Source organism: Geospiza fortis, unplaced genomic scaffold (genome assembly GCF_000277835.1).
Source record: "Geospiza fortis unplaced genomic scaffold, GeoFor_1.0 scaffold167, whole genome shotgun sequence".
Lineage (NCBI taxonomy): Eukaryota > Metazoa > Chordata > Aves > Passeriformes > Thraupidae > Geospiza > Geospiza fortis.
Genome location: NW_005054355.1, coordinates 1639850 through 1655257, shown reverse-complemented (window position 1 = coordinate 1655257; position 15408 = coordinate 1639850). Strand labels below are relative to the sequence as shown.

General features: G+C 37.9%; 1 protein-coding gene across 1 annotated transcript in view; it reads left to right on the top strand.

Moving 5' to 3' along the window:
* The first annotated feature begins 8681 nt into the window (after nt 1-8681).
* Nucleotides 8682-15408, top strand: part of DIRAS2 (DIRAS family GTPase 2) — a 13638-nt gene continuing 6911 nt past the window's right edge. The window contains exon 1 of the mRNA XM_005423572.2: nt 8682-8882. The gene's annotated coding sequence lies outside the window, so the exon portion shown is untranslated. The remainder of the gene's footprint in view (nt 8883-15408) is intronic.

Here is a 15408-nt window from a genome sequence, read left to right as displayed (position 1 = left end):
CTGCACAAAGACTTTCACGACCACAGTTACAGTGCAGATCTTCTGAGGCTTTTGAAGTTCCAAGCAAAGCCATATTTTCATATATTTATAAGAACAAGTATTACAATAAGAGTGGCAGACTAAAGGGCAGAATCAACTTGCATATGTCGTATAATTCTTTAATTTTTTCTTTATTTTTAAAGAACTAATTTTCTTAAATCAATATGATTAGGTTACTCTGAAAATGTTGCAGGATAACATTTCTTATTTCTTTCAGGGAAAGCAAATTCTGTCTATTCCTACATGTTGTGCGATATAATGGCACACAGCCCACACAGTAGGTAATTTGAATGAACAGCAGGCCTTCAAATTACTCTAAAAGGGCTGTTATATTTCAAGCAGGGAACATTTTTATTACAGTCACATTCTTGGCATCCCACAGGATGCATATACATTTTTTCTTCTCTATTGATATCAGACCAACAGGCAACTAACTGGAATAAACGGGCATCTCGAAATAACCGTGAACAGTTTACAAATACAGGTACCTCTGCTTTTTGATGCTGGGATATTTTGCACTGAGAGAAAGCTCTACTTTATACTCAGTAACTATACCATGAATTGCATGCAGGAAGCCTCATCACATACAATCAGTGATTCACAATTTCATTCAGAGCAGACAGCTACCAATGGCATTATTCACCCCAGTGAGCAGGGATTTGTGTAATGGGGTTTTCCAAAAGTATTAACACAGCAGTGAAGGGAGGTGGCAGCTCAATATTTTCTATTAGTGTTTGACCTTTCATCATGCTTTGGACCTTGATATAGCCTCAGCTCCTTCTCTCTTTCTCTGGAAAAAGACCTGCCCTTTTTCCTGTAGTTATGCAAGGACTCAAGCAGATGGTAGACCTACACCCACATCTTTAATCTGTGTTTGCTTTTTCACTTTGTTAACTCCCTCCTTCCTCATCCTCACTGTCTTTTTCCATTTCAAGGCTACAGAACGTGTAGCTCATTATAATGAACTGCAGTTCATTAGTGGTGCTCTCACAACCATGGAAACTCTTTTGTAAAGACCTCCCACCCAAAGAAGTGAGATAAAGAGATAAACTACTACGAATTTCACAGTATTCAAATGATAGTTTGCAAGACCTCTATCACCTAAAAAAGAAAACAAACACACCTTGTGATTCATAAAAATGCACATATTTTAATGCACTAAACACAGGGCAGTGGAATTTTCTAGGCATTTTTTTAATCTTTCCATGGGGCTTATGTTTTGTCTTTACTGTAAACTGATATGCAGTACACACATATTCAAGAGAGCTATCCATGGCTTCTGGGAAGGGCTAGTGACCAGAAAGTTCTCAAGGACTCAGCAAAGTCTATTCTTAGCACTGCTACCAGTGGAGAAGGTGAGCTTGGACATGTGAATTCACCTCTGCTCCACCCACTAAAGTACAGTGACATCTATTTGTCCTTGGGTTATGATCTGATATGTAATTAGGAAAGTTTTAATGCCCCTCTTATTGTTCATGTCTCAGGGCAAGTGAAAAACATGCAAACTCTGCCTACAACCTACTCAAACTTGAGCAGTATTCTAAAAATTGAAGGCCCATAGTTTCAGTTACTTGGCATACTTATTAGAAGAATAAATAACTTCTGTTAATGAATGGAAATCACTCCAAATGAATAGAATCTCTGCCAAAAATTTTTGCCTACCTACCCAAAACTGTCCTTAGGGATGTTCTTTCCTGATGTGTTGGCTGACATTGTTACAAAACTGTATTTGAATTTTCTAATATCCACTAAGCAACGTTCATTTGACATTCTCCAAGACAATTCATAGAAATGAGGAAAAAATAGTAAATATATTAATAATTATTTGCTTCATCGTGCTATTTAATATTGCTTGATTAAGCCACTTAAGTCTATGGTCGTTTTCCACTGTGGCAATTCCATGTTTCTGTGTGGATAACAAATTTACTCAAGATTGTGTAATACTAAGAACATGCAGAGCCGTTCAGAAGAGAGGCTGTGTTTGCAAGAGCATAAATGACCCTGACCTGCTGGCTTCTGCAGGGAGTCCACAGTGAGAAGATGAACATGGAGCAATGGCAACTGGTAAGAAGGGTCAGGTGTCATTGATGCCATGACATTCTATATGGCTCTACAGGTAAATGTACATAAATGTACAGATAGATGCCTGCAAAGGCTGTAAAAATGCTAAAATATTGCACAGAGAAAAATGTAGTAAAGATCATGGAGAAAACTGAAAAGTCAGCAAAAAGTAAAGGGCATATAGAAACGTCTCCATCATTTATGTGGAACCCCACAGAAAATTTAGCAATAAGGTGACAAGGGGAAATCTGATAGTAATAATGCTAATGACTTTTACTTCCCATTATTTCCACAGTTTTCATCACTGAAAACGAATGCAACCTTTCCCTTGACTTTGGTTGGCAAGTAAGGAATCTTAGAGGGGAAGGGGTGGATCCCTGTAACACGAGGCAGCACGAGGTTCCTGCCATTACTAATACAAACCTTCCTGATCAATGCCAGGAGGAGGAGTAGTCTGCTCAGCTTTCACTCTGAGCAAGCTGCCCTGCAGGAGCAGTAAAGAACACAAGATACTTTCTGCACAGATTGTCAGAGCTGCTGTCCTAGCCTGCATGTTCTAGCCATCCAGGAGATTGTTGCAGACTTGGCCATCATGCTGGAACACAGACAGGTGGCTGTGGTGTTCAATATCTCTCTTTCAGCCTTGACAGGTAAAAATTAATTTCACTTGAACAGGTAAAGGGCAGAGTTTCTTCTAGCTGGGGGGGGGGTAACCCCTAAAATCATCAGCTATTCTTGGCAAGCTGATGGAATACTGCTTGTTAAAACATTTCTAGAGACACACAGGACCTCTACATCTGCAATGCTGGTGAGACTGTTGATTCAATGGTGTAAAGGGCTGGCACAGTGGGACAGGGAAAGTGAAGCACATCACCCTATCACTCTATTACATGACAATGAAAAAGAAATAGACATTCTTAAACTTGCTTCATGCCAGATGTCTTACTCATGGTCTAGGTTCTGATTGATGTTGATTTCTAAAGGTTTGTTCACTGTGTCAAACACTGCTGTAGTATTTGACATTTCATGACACAGCTAGGAGAGCAATCCACTTGATCAAGTAGTGAAAGACCACAGGGCTCAACTTAGCAGATGCCATTGGCAGATACATGACTCTACTTCCCGCTGTGACTATCCTCAAGAAAGAGGTGAGTCACATCTCTGTTAATTTACTGGAAGCCATGAGCAACAAAGTTAAGATCAATGAATGACATGTAGTTAATGTCATTCATCTCTGTTTATTAAGTCAAAAGTTTCTTAACCTTCCTCCTTCAATGAATTTTCCTTCAGGATGCCTGTCTGATTATGGGTCAAGCACACCGTGGGGTTAATGTGAGTAGTGACCAGTAAATGGAAGGACTGTTCTTAACAAACAAATTTATATCCAGTATATCGTGCCATGGGTACTTATGCATATTAATAAAGACAGAAATACTCTGCTTTTCTATAAAGGGTTCTTAACCTGAATTTAGAGATTTTACCAGCTTATAATAACATTCCTAATAACAGTAAATGTGGTTTATGGATTTCTAACAAAACTTAGTTACTGTTTTCTCCTCAAATAAATTGAATGTGACCCTTTTTATGCTTAGAACAAAGAAATTTTCTGTTCCTCTGGTTATTATAAATGCCATCCATATTTTTTTAAAACAATCATGTTAAATACTGAGCAGTGCTACACTCTCTTACCCTTTCAGAGAAAATCAGGTTAAAAGCAGTTAGCTATCAATTTTCAGTGACAATTACACTCTCCCCTACATAGCCCAGAAAGATATTAGAGAATGCACTCAATGGTCTATCTCTTTCAATCACCTTTATGCTATTTGACATCTCAGAAACCAATGAGGTTTGTCACTTGTGTTGCTTTCCCTGTAAATCAGCAGCAAATCTCTTGCTCTCAAGTGCTCGGAAGCAGGTTCTGGAGTTGTGACCCTCATACAGACAATAAGGCAAAAATATCTTCTCGCTCCATTCCCTTCATCAGGAATCAGGTTAAAACTTCGACTATTTTGGTTCAGAGCAGAACAGTCAATAATGGAGAGTGCAGGTCAGAGAGGTGTCTAATGGCAACTGTATTCATCCTATTGAGATGTGAGTGAGAAAGATTGGCTGAAAGCCACTGAAAACTAGCAGAGAAGAAAACAGCACTCTGAAATCTGACAATATTTTCTCCAAACTACCAATTTCATCTATAGTCTGTAAAGAATGACATCTTGCAATTTTCCAGGACTAGATGCTTACTTTTATTGCAAGCTAAGGGCCAGGCAGGATTTTATTGCAACAATAATTTTTAAATTTATGTGTAACTTCTTTGTGCCACACAAAGTTTCCTTGCAAAAAACAAAACAAAACAAAACAAACCCACAAATAAAAAACCAAAACCAAAAAACCAAACAAAAGCGTTAAAAGTCCACAGCTAGCAAAAGCAGTGTTCCATCTATCTGCCAACAGGGCCTGAAAAAAATACAGTATAAAATGCCCCTGTCCAGAAGAATTACTTTCTCTACAACACAGAGCAACACTAGTTGTCAGGTGAAACTTTGCCATTTAAACATACTGGGTAAGGACCCGCCTTTTGAACCCAATCAAATCAAGAGGCAGTCTGGAGTTCCTTCAACATAAAAGAGAACCTTGGTTACACCCAGGAGGAATTTGGTTCCATCATCTTGTGGTTTGGGTGTAGACCATGTACAGCCTGACACACTACTTATGTTTTAATCACGTTTGATTTATACATAAGATGCAATTCTACCAGAAGTAGTCACCTGCACCTCCAGTGCATTGTAAATTGTCTGTGGTACACTTAGATGAATAGGAAAACTACAGTAAATAATTTGGTTATTATATTTTTTTAATTATATGCATTAGTTAGTTGATAACTGGGGTTTTTTTTCTGAGTTTACAGGTTCTAAGCAGTATGCAGGCACTAAAAATACCATGGAAGTTTTATGCTTCATTTACAAAATGGTGGAAGTTGCCTAGCATTCAGATGGAGTGCACTAATACAAAATACAGTTTTGTGCCTACTGCCATACCGTGGCAGGGGCAGGACTCTGATTACTGCACTAAATACAGAGCATTAAAAGATCCACTGCAGACCATCAGCTGTCCTGGAGAATCACTCCTAATAATAATTTTTTTCTGAAGACTAGTTTTTCCCTGTTGGACAAAATTCCAGTAAATATTTCTGATGCTAAAATCTTTTGCAATGTCCTCCATACTGATGATATAGATTAGCTAATTTTTTAGTACAACTAAATACAGCATAGGAAGATACCAAAGTATGAATTTAAATTTGCACAAACTATTTGCCATTTTGAAGGATGGTTGGAAAGAAGAGCTAAATTTCTTTATGACGTTATAAGTAAGACAGTAACTTCCCAAACATGTAGGAGAAAAGGGAAAAACTTTAGCCAGTTTGTTTAGTGAAAGCATTCCACAGAAACAGGTTAACAGGAGGAAAATCATCCTAGAACAGAAAAAATTGAGCTTAGTCTTTGTTCTCTGCTGCCTCCTCCAAGATTTTGTTCTGCCTTGCAGGGAGAAAATCTTTACACGTGAGCCACTGTTTTACATCTTAAACTTTTCCAAGGAAATGGAGGACTTTCTCATTTTCCTGTGCAGTATATAGGCCATGGATTGAATTTTGACTCAAAAGCTGTACTTTCAGTACTCATGCAGGTTTGTGCTAAATGTGCATTCAAGCTTTAGGCAGCTCAAATTTTGCTAACTAAGCAGATCTCTTGCTCCTTAAATGCCCTCTCTAGCTCAGACGCAGCACAGAAACCTGACAATCATATAGCTTGCCTAAGACTTTTCTTCGTGAGCCAAGCTTGTAACAGAAATACTCTGGTAGAGCTTTATACCCTTGCCTTCTGCACTTTTCCTTCTATGCAGTAACAGATGATGCACACCGTGTTTTACAGAGTGGAGCTCTCTGGTGCCACTGGGAGAAGGGAAGACCTTCACTGCAAACAGATGCTGTCCATTCTGCCCCACATTCACATGCATCAGCATCCAGGGAAATGCAACCTCCTGCAGCTTAGGGTAGGAAAATATTTACCCAGCCGTGCCTCTGCTGGCCTGTGTGGAACTGACTGTGTGTAGTTCTGTGGGATTCTCTGCTGGGATCCCATGTGAACAATATTATTAGGTGAGGCACGCCTGAGATTTTGGAAGTCTGTCTTGCCTGGCACACCTGAATAATGCCATTTAAAGCAGAAATTTTACAAAACCCTCACTGAGGGGGGTAACTGCCATGTTAGTTTTTAGCAGAGATAGTTGGGGAAATCCCACACAAGACTCTTTTACAGTGAATTATAGCAGGGCAATTCAGTACTGTGCTTCTAATCAGAAAAATATTGTGGTAGTTTTGGTGGAATAGAGCCTTGGTAGAAGATTTAGAAATTGTTGGACATTTTGTTTCTCAGTGAGATACATATCTGCAACCTGTACATGAAAAATTTCAGTTCCTTGGACAGGTAAGGAAAGAATGAATGGAGTCTATACCTATACTTTCATTTGAAATAAATTCAGTTTTGGAAAGAATCAGCGTTTTGAAAAAGTATGTTTTCAAAGTCTGAACATCCATCCTGTTGAAATAGGGTGCAATAACTAGATTTTCCCAGACTTGTAGTATGAACTGAGTGACTGAAAGTTGTGGCGAGTCAAGACTCTAAAATTCTACAGATACTTGCACTGTTTTAAAGGAAAATTGAAAGTTGTGTTCACAATAAGGATGCACTCACTGAGGATTGAGATCTGTTAGCCTTTGAAAATTATTGAAAAACCATATTCTTTGTAAATACAAGAGCACTTTGACTTATTAAATAAATGGATCTGGATTCTGAACCATGCTACCATGGGCAGAATCAGAAAAAGTCACAGGAAAAATCCCTGAGCAATATTATAAATTTTATAGCTTGACCGTTGCTGTGTTGCAGTAATTATACTACAATTTTTAATTTACAGTACAATTTTTTCTTTTTGAGATATTAATTAGCTAAGTCTCCATGCACACAGGATTAAGATATTGCTGAGAAGCTGTGACGAAGCCAAAGGCAGGGCTTTGCTGTCAGGTTCTGGGGGCAGGCCTGCAGCACATGGTTTGTTCCACAGCTTGCTGCCTGCCTGGGAGCCTGTGGAAACAGGGCTCAGGATTAATCTGTAGCAGAACTGCATGTTAATGCAAATTATTTCCGCAGGCTGTATTTTGCAGGTCATCATGTATCCTAACACACATAGAGGAGAAACATCTTCATGTCTGCGTTCAACAAAAGCGTTAACCCAATAAATGAACCTTTCATAAAAGCAATCAAAACAAATCAATTTTTAAAAAGCAAACAAATATATTTTTAATGCCACTGAAGGTGCCATTTAAAAATTATCACACCAGCTATAAGAAGCTAGCTGCTCAACTGCTCAGTCAGCAGGCATAAAAACTGAATCCTTTCCTTGCTGCTGTGACAGGTTCTGGCTGCCACCAGCCCTACACAGGGCAGCACTCCTCAAGATGGGCATAGAGCCCTTTTATGTCACAACTCAGCTACATGTTGGCAGCTGCCTTAGAAGAACCACAGTCTCTGCTATTTTCTTATAAAGGTAGCGTCTCACAGATCACACAGTATTCTGATCCACAAGGATCCCCAAGTCCAACTGCTAACATACTTGTTGCAGGATTAAACCCACAGTCCTGGTGTTTAAAGCACCATACTCTAAACAGATTAACAGATCGAGGGGTCCGCACACCTTCCCTGGGGATCCACCCGGATTCATAGAGAGACCCTGTACTAATGCTTCCTTTCTGCAGTGACAGTTCAAAGACCTTCAGCGAACCTCACTTTTAGCCTAGAAAGAAAAATGTTAGAAACCGCTTTAAAAATAAAGTGCTGAAGCAGACACTGGATTTTACATTTGGATTTTTCCACCAAATAAATAGACCAACGAGAAAACAAACAAACAAACAAAAAAACCCATCCAAAAACCCAAACCCCAAGAAACAAACTAACAAAAAAGCCCCCAGCAAACAAGCAAACAAACAAAAAACCCATAAAAACCCTCCACACCATTAAAGTGGAGAAAACCTCTTAATTTATCTTTGTCCATAAATCTCAGGAACCCTGCTTTACAGCACCATCAGGAAAGAAAAAAAAACCTGATCTGTTTCAGATGAGTGAAATTCTGAGGTGCTATGTTGGACAAAAGCTATCTTAAAAGGCACGTTTTTCTTTCTACTGGTTTGGTTTTTGGTTTTTGTTTTTTGTTTTTTTGAGGGGGAGGTTTGGGGTTTCGGTGAATAAATATGAGACCCAAGGGATTAAATTTCAAAGTAATAAAAATCAGCACAGTTCCATTGATCAGAATAGGGCTATGCTGTTTTTTGCCCTGGGGATTAGCCTCACCAAAGGCTTTGTAAGCTTTTTTAACTTAAAGAGACAGGTTTGTTCTCCGTTTCAGAGCTGAAGAAATGGAGAATTGTGAGCTCAGGTTAATGTAATCTACAGCTTTAAATTATAAACTACAGCGTGTTTGGAGGCTTTAGAGACTAATTGTAAAAATCTACTACATTGGTTGAGAGAAGCAGAACATTATAGGTTATGTGTACATATGCCCATACATACATATATTCCACAATTATTCAGTAGGTGGCAGTTAAAAGCCTAGATGAGCTTTGCAGTCGCCATTTAGGCAGCAGCACCAGCAGAGGCTGGAGTCAGTGCGCCCGTAAGAGCAGAAGGAGGGAGGCTGCGATCCAGCCATCAGGAGCATTACCCAGGAGCCAGGTACCGGGGCGTGCGGGAGGGAGGACGGGCAGCAGCCAGCCCGGGGCGCCGAGGGAGAGAAGCTGCGGGCGGCGGCACCGCAGCCCCCCGGTTCAGACAGGGGCTCCTTTCTGGTGGAGGGAGCCCAGGGCAGAGAGGAAGAAGAGCTGGTGCAATGACAGGCAGAAACTGAATAGCGTTTGAAGCTTTCTGTTCCCACACAGGTAAATTTCTTTCCATTGTTTTTGTACAATATCTTGCAGAATAGGCATAGCTTTGCATGGAATTTCGAGGTCTTCCTTTTCTTCAGCCAAAATCCACAATGTTCACTTGGGCAGAATTTCCTCTGAAGTCGGTAGAGTTTTGCCTGAGTTACAACTGCAAGATATGCTCTAAGCTAATATCTTATGTAGAGAACATGGCATGCTGTAAACTGGGGCTAGCAAGGAAGTCAGATGCTGGTCATAGACACACTGGCGAGTTAACTATCATTTTTCTGTGCGTTGGGATGCTAGTAATGACCTTTTTCTCAAGCTGCGTTTCATTACAACTCAATGTGCTGAATTTTGCCCTAGTTATACGACTGCCACTGCAGTGGCTTAAGGAGAGATCAATTTTTTATTTCTTTTAAATGAAAGCTACATTTTAACTTAACCGATAGAAGAATATAAAAATGTGGAGTCTGAATAAAATAACACAAGGTGTTTCTTTTTCCAAGGCAGATACAACTTTGCAGCATCCTACTGACAGGCAGGATTTTTTTTTTTTCAGTAGATTGTCCCTCTCTGAACTGAATGAAAGAAAATAAATCATGAAAGACCATTCTCAAGTGCCTGAGAGCTGCTGAATTCAGATTTGATAACACTTTATCCCTTTCTATCTTTCCCATAAAATGTGGGATGCTCTGTATGCTGCACCACTCGGACACAGAAGAGTGAACACAGAATGGAGCAACAAAATTGGATGCATTTTATTTTTGAAGAATTTCTGAATGTCCTATTCTCATGAGTACCTAGTGAGAGGACTCATATATGCCTGTTTATAAATGCACACACATACAGCTGTGTAGGCTGTGTACCGCTATGTACACCCCGCTCCTTTCAAGGCAGACGAGGCTGATGAAACTGACTGCTGTTGTACCTTTGCCAAGATTTACAGTTTACCATTATCTAGAATGTTTGCAGGTCTCAACATATTTAACTCTGGCTTTTAGAGGACTATATTGGCTTGCCCCCCTCCCATTCCCTTTTTGACTTTTCTGACTAATGGACTTCAGTTATACTCGGGAGCTGCTCTCTGGGGCCCATCTGTCCTCACTAAATGCAGTAGTGCCCAATTCATGCAGAGTGGGTTTTGTACCACTGTTCTGGAGCTATGAAATGTGATATTCCTCCAGGCTTCATGTTCTCTCTCACACCACACACAGCATATCTGAGGGTCTTGCATAAAGAACTGTACAAACGTGTAACAAGTTCAGCCACACAGCTACAAATCAATGGTCCCATGGATCTGGAGGAATGAGTGTGATGTACAGCTATTTATCCTTATTCCTGGTAAGAGAGGAGAATGAATTGGTATAAATGAACTGTGAATACACTTAGGCAGGAAGATTTCAAACCATTAGAGTAGCAAGGTTCTTAAATTACATTCTAGTTGAAATAATATATAGAAAACCTTTTAAATACCTTTTAGTTGTAACTTGATGGAAGGGATTATGTGAAATGGTTCCCTGCAAAGGCAAAGCACTGAATTTGAAAATCCAGAAAGTCTCTTCCAGTACTGAATACCATTTTTACTTTTCTCTGGAAGTTGCCTGAACTAAGGAGTCCCTTTGCAAGCGAGTGAAGATCTTCGGAAATACAGTTTTCCAGGTATCTCACATCAGTCAGATGAAAGCATATTTCTGCTCTGTGCTGCACTATTTTTTACACCAGCAGACTCACAAGCGCTGATGTACCTCAGGCTGAGTAATATCACTTTCTCACAGTGCAGACCAGAGCTCTTAGGAAGTTAATTGGAGTTCAGAGACTCCTTCTGGCCAAGTGGTCATGATTATATTACACCAGCATTGCAGTCTCTGTAGTGCCAATAAAAATAGCGGGCTGTATATGAACTGATACTGCCGTCCTGAAGTCGTTACTACCACTGTTTGTAGTTTCCTTTGAGGATAACCTGATAACTTTGTTTTCTGGATTTCTCCTGTGCTAACCAACACAGCTGCCCGTGTAGAGATCCCAGCATCATGTGTGAAAAATCAGACTTGGTCTTTCATTGTGACAGAGTATGTGCTATTGCTCCCAAAACTAGATTTTTAAATAAATGTGCAATAAACAATATTCTGGTTCAAAGATGCTCCTACAGAAAGACTGCATTCAATTTCATATTCGTTTTTTCTCTCATTATTTATGTTTGTAAACTTATGTTTTTTTCTTTTTTCTTTTTTAATGGTTTTATTTTCTACATTGGATTGCATTCAATTTACAGTGTTAATCAGTAATTCTTCTGTAATACATAATGAACTGCATTTGGATGTGCCCTCTCCCACACCTAGTGCCAGTATCAGGACATTTGTACATGTAAGCTGAAACAATATTCACTGTGGGACATTTTGTTTGTTATCTAGACTGATTCCAAAATTTTATTAATTTCCCCTTAATAATTTATGTTACTAGGACTAATTGAGCAATAATCAATATTAAATAGAGAAAGAAAAATGGTAATTTTGTAAAAAAAATGGATATTAGTAGTACTAATTTTGTAAAAACATGGATATTAGTAATACTAATTTCCTTTTAAAATGACCGATACCCAAAAACGTACCAGGAGAAAATATCTCTGGAAATTTTCTTTTCCATTTGGTATTTTAACTTTAAATACAGATGTTTCCAAGTATCAGCAATCAGATACTTTCACTGCATTTTTATTGTGACATTAAAACATGCATAAAATTATCTTACCTTACTGCTGGAAGAGCAGCAGAAAAGACCACCTGAGTGTCTATGCAGATGTACATACTAATTGAAGCAGGAAATACTCTGATTTACCTTTTTGAGAAAAGAAATATTGATTAGTTTTCAACCACAAAGTATTGATAACAGATTAATTCTTGAGATAGGTATCAAAGAAAGACAAGAAAATGTGAAAAAGTGTGTGCCAAGTCTGTGACAAACGCACTTTTGACCCACACTGAGGTCAGGAGCAACTCCTCTTGACGAAATGACTTTAAGTTGAATGTTGATTCTCTCTATCTGAGATTAAAATTAGTGTCTCTGGCTATGCAGGTCTGCAATATGCTATGGCAGGAAAATCCAGTCAGCATCAGCCTGACTGCAGATAATGAAATTGGTTTTAGTTGAATCTGAAAAGGTGTCTCAAAAGTGAAGTTGTGTCAGCCTTTCCTCATTCAAAATATGTATATATTAGAGAAACCATATGAAAAGGGCAAATTCATTCCTGGACTGGGTTTTGTTGTTTCCTTCCCAAAATGCCCAGTAGTTCTTAGCTGTAATTAATCTGGAGCTAAGAAAAGAACACTTGCCCTTATTTTATTTTTACTTGTTTATTTTTATATTCTTCCCTAAAAATTTAGCTGACAAATTTTATCTCTTCTGAAATAGTTAATTATTTAAATAATCAAATATTAGCTACTATCAGTAACTAAAATATTGCAGTTAACCCAAATAAATAACATTACCGCTTTCCCAGTCTGTACACACAAAGCTTACAATGTGTTTCTCAGTATGTTTTTATCTTCAAAATATAATTTTTATAATTTTTTTTAATACTACAAGGAAAAAAAACATGTATCTAGAAAAAATTCTCTTAAGGCTAAACCTACTTGTCTTACTTCAGAATTGAAAGTAGTGCAAGTTGAAGTACTGAACATTTATAAACAATCAGAGAGCTGCTATTACTATATTGTAGTCCACAGTTATAACTTAATTGTTGGTTTTCAAAATACTCTGATTTGCAGAAAAAAATCAGTAGAAGAACAGGCTTCTTACTAGTGTCCAGAAACATATCAACACCCATATTACATTGTTTAATTAATTATAAGGGATAATTTTGGGTCCTGAAACCCACTGTATTAACCTATTCCCAAGTTATTGCCCAACAAACCAGTGGCAAAATGTTCTGTTTAAACCATTGCTTTGAATGGAGTATTATTTGGGCTATGAAAGAGTATCAGAAATATTCCAGTCGTCAGAATAGCAATCTAGCTATCCTTCCCAGGCAGGAAAGGAAAATTAATGACAGGAGTTATATAATAAAAAGATACTTAACCTTTAATAATTTTGCTTCTACAGAAGATTTACATAAGTAGTCTCAAATTACATTAACATTATGGAATGGAGAACTACAGTGAAAGGCAAAATGGCCCCCAGTCTTCAGTGTTTCCTCTGCTGAATGGAAAACAGTCTAGCATGAATGTACAATTCTTCTGTGTAAATATACATATTTATACGGAAATAGCTTTTTGTCTATGCTGGGATTTTTATCTCACAATACTGAGATGGATAAGTCAGAAAGTATTTTTTTCCAGTGTATAGCTGGAGAAGCAGAAGTTCACAAAGCATGTAAAGTCATTGCTCAAAACCAAAAATTATTCTACTATTAGAAACCAGAGGGGCTGAAAATTCATACTGAGTCTCTGATCCTGCATTTGTAGGTGTGACAAATTCTGGTTTCTAATCATACTGCTCTGTCCAATGGCATTATGTCTTACTTGTTGAAAGGCACACATATGACAATCTTTCCATATTTCCTTGGTTAAATCAATTGAAAACTGAGGAAAAACCACTGTATTTGGTTAATTAATTTGGGAAGAAAACTTAAAAAAGCAGTTCCATAGGGAGCTAAATAGAATTCTGGTTTTTTGACATTTTTATTTCTATGTGCACATTAATGACTACCTAACTATTCATATGAAAAGTCTTCTGAGTAATTTCCTTCTGAGTTTTGATGATAAGCACTTAGAGATTAAGACACTGGTCTACCAAAATACTCAAGTAGATAAATCAAGAAAGTATCTGACATGCCTAAAGCAAAGCCTGAATTTAGACAGGAACTCTCATGAAATTCTCCCTTTTAAATTTTAAGATTAACCAAGCCACTAAATAGGAAGTAACAACCAATAGGACACCTATGCACCCTGGATAATCTTAGAATAATATTTCTGGTTCTGCACGAAAGTGAGGGTTATTTTAATATGGTAAATGTATTCACCTGTTCATCCTGGATAAACTTAGCATAATATTTCTGATGCTAACTGAAAGTAAGGGTTTTTTTGTTGTTTTTTTTTTTTTTTCACACAGTAAGTGTGTTCAATGAAGCTGAATCTTGTTTTACAGTAATGGTTCATTAGTACATATCTGTTACAAAAGAGTTCTGGGGCAACAGAGCTCCCAGGCAACAACAGAGCAAACAATTTCAGTGTGTCCCTATGTGTAAAGCTCTTTGTTGGATCAGGTCCAGCACCTTCTTCATTTTCTGCACATGAACCCTCATCAGGGAAGGGAATCAACAGATCTTACTGTGTCATTCATTCTTCTGCCACCAGTCCTGCTGTCTTCAACAAGCAATGCCACTTTAGTTAAGCCTAGTTCCAAAAATCCATGCTATTTGTTGTTCCTACAGGAAACATTGTCTATTTGCCTCTACGCTTTCTTTTTTCCAGTTCTTTCCTGCCTAGCAAAACTATTTCTGCCACAACATCTGCTGGCCGTATATTAACCAAAGAACAAGTAAAGATTTTTGTACAGTCGCAACTATGCATATGGGATTTCTTTCTTTTACCAAGGGTTTCATAGGGTTTCAAGCAATTTTGAAAAGGCATTGTTGTAGGAATGAGATTTTCAATGTAAGTGTGATGACTACAGGACAGCACAGAGGCTGGCTTCTACCTCCTTTACATACAGCTGCTCTTAAGACAATAGTCTCTTGTAAATACAGAAAAAAAACCCCAACAAAATTTATCTGAAAGCCTCCTGTCCTTTCTATTTGTCTTCTATGTTAGGCCAGGATCTTGAAGGAAACCCACAAAACCTCTTAGGGAACTCTCTGAAAGACTTTGTGATATTAATTTCAGTTTAAAGATTCTAAATTGTTAATTTTCCATGCAAATTGAAACATTTTCAACATTGTAGAGAACCTAGCTCTAAAATTAAATCTGTTTTGGTTTAAATAAATTGAATTTTTAGTTTGAATTTTTGAATACATTGAATAATAAAAATGTCTGATTTTATTCCTTACTTTCAGATAATCAAGCAAATTTTACAATAAGGACAATGTGTCCGATAAAATCAGCAGGTTTATGACAGTACTTTTTTTGTGAAGAAGATGCCATTTTTCTAAGGAAATCTCCCTGGTCATCTTTCTATTGCTGGAAAGAAAAGCAATAAATGCTGTCCTCTGTAACTGTTGTTGAGAACAACATAAATAAAAAATGCTACTGCATTTATGCAGTGAAAAAAACCATCATGATTTAGACTAGCTGATCATCAAGAAGTAGACTTTCAAAGAACATTTTGTTTCACATGAGAATAAA